Genomic DNA, 2,307 nt, shown 5'->3' with positions numbered 1-2,307 from the left:
CTTCCCTGCTTCCTACACAGTTTTTTTGGCAGTTAGACAGAGCAACTGCCATTCACCAAGTGCTTTTGAAAATAAATATATCCCTGAGAATCCCCTATAAAGAGATCGACTAGTCCAAAACCTGTCACTTCTGTCAGATTTCTACTGCCTGCTGTAAGTGACAGCAACATAGGAGAAAAGTAATGTATGGCTCATTTTACTTTGGAAAAAATGTACTTCTTATTTGTTTATGTTTGCACATATTTTACATTTTACAGTTTTTCGCTGTAGTACCCCTTTAAGGAATGCTATGGGGGAACTGCCAGATAACCTGTCAGCAGGCCAGCCCACCCAGCAGAAAGCCAGACCAGCCAGCACAGAAGTCAGGTAACTCTGCCTAGTTATGTTTAATTTCCACAAGGACCAGCACACTCAGGGATTTCTTCCAAAACTCATAGAAATCTTTATTATAAAATCTTCAACATCATAAACATTAAACTATGTGAGCCGCCACAGGGACAGTCCAGCAATAGGATAACCGCCAAAGACGGTCAATGTCCATCAAGCAGACGAAGTATTTATAGCAGTCAGGTAGACAAAGGTCCTTATCATATAGAAAGACCAAACATCACAGCCTATTTATATGATGTGCTCCATTTTTTAATTTTTTTTTGTATTAATGGCTTTATCCAACATTTTGCTGTACAGGCTTACCTAGTTAAGTTCATGTAAATTTGGCTCCACCCATGACCACACCCACATTCTGGTGCTGGGCCACACCCATTTTCTGGCTGAAGTGCCAAAAGTGCCCCGGATCTCTTAGGATCCTAACAACGCCCCCATGTGTCAATATCACATCAGAAAATATGATCCTGCTAGAAATAAAGGCTCATATTTAATTAGCTTTTTCTCGTGAGTTTACTCCTAGGTAATATTTTCACACCTTGTCAATTAAGTGCTTTTTAAAGCAAGAAAACACGCAAAATAATTTTGACAGTACTTTTCCATCCTACATTTTGGTTATTTTTCAATTGCAAAGTGCTAAAAGGTAATTTTGAAGAGATGATGAAACATTTTCACCTATGACACAACTCAGGAGAAAATGTTAAATAAATAAAGGCCAAAGTCATTCAAATAGAACCCAACGCTGTAACCACACTACCTGATGTAGGGGGCTGGCCGGATCAGATAGCGTACATTACCACTGCGCCCTGCCGATCCTTCTCCACACTATTGCCGAGTTTCAGTTTGTTTACAAAAAGAAATGGCCACGACCCAGGGGGCATGACCCTGCAAGCTCTGCTCTGTGTGAGTCTTATCAAACAGCAGAGTGCAAGGAGGCGGCGGAGTGGAGGAAAATGGGTGGAGGAGAGGCAATGTAGGGCCAATGACAGCTGGGGAAGGGGCGTTCTTAACACCAGAGGGGGCATTTTGCAGGAGTGCCTCTCCTGCAAGGGACGCCCCTTCCCTCTGTTAGCTGCCGACAAGCTGCTTGTCTACGTTTTCTGGGTGTGACAGTGTGGCGCATGGGGGCAAAGATTGGAGCGAGGGGGACACAGAAGCATGTCATGGAGAAGGGGACATGCCTTTGTGTCCCATCTACCTCCACCCCCAACCCCCGTGCCACCTCGGGTACACTTTAAGTTTCCCTGTTTCTTTATTACCTTCAGTAACTAATGCCTGTTTTACAATGGCTGTTTTTTTTTGTTTAATTGTAGTAAATTAGAAAGTTCATTGCTTGTTTATAACAATTTATGGTACAGTAAATGGGGACAGTGTCCAAAGGCTATTTTACCAAAAAAAAAAGTCGCTTCAGCATTCTCTCTCTTGTATCTGGGCACTGCAAAGTACTGTGTTGCCTTTTGCTGGTTATCAATTTGAATGTTTGTCCAAAAAGCCAAACCATCATACATCAATTAAGAACTTTTGCCCGGGCCCCAAAAGTAATTCCTTTCCAATTTCAATCCGTTATTCCAACTTACATGCAGCTGTTTTAGGGTATTTGCCCTTTACCAGTGCAAGATATGAAAATAAATTATTGAAGGGTGGATCATATTATTTTGTCCAATACCCTCATAATGTTCATCCTCTAGCAAGGATGGGGGCCAGACTTGTTTTCGCTCACTCCCAGGTCTCTGCATCTGAGCTCCCCTAGTAACCGCATTTTACTCATCCGTCTCACCTCAGTGGTTCTGAGGGGTCAATGCTCTACGGGTTTGCTTTTAAACAGAGCTTGATATTTTATTTTATTTTAAATCCATAAGTAAGCACAATAGAAATGGTTCTATAACTTCAACGTGTGTTACTAAAAAGCATTGTGCGCAGAAT

Source organism: Hyperolius riggenbachi, chromosome 5 (assembly GCF_040937935.1).
Source record: "Hyperolius riggenbachi isolate aHypRig1 chromosome 5, aHypRig1.pri, whole genome shotgun sequence".
NCBI lineage: Eukaryota > Metazoa > Chordata > Amphibia > Anura > Hyperoliidae > Hyperolius > Hyperolius riggenbachi.
This window is presented reverse-complemented; position numbering follows the sequence as displayed.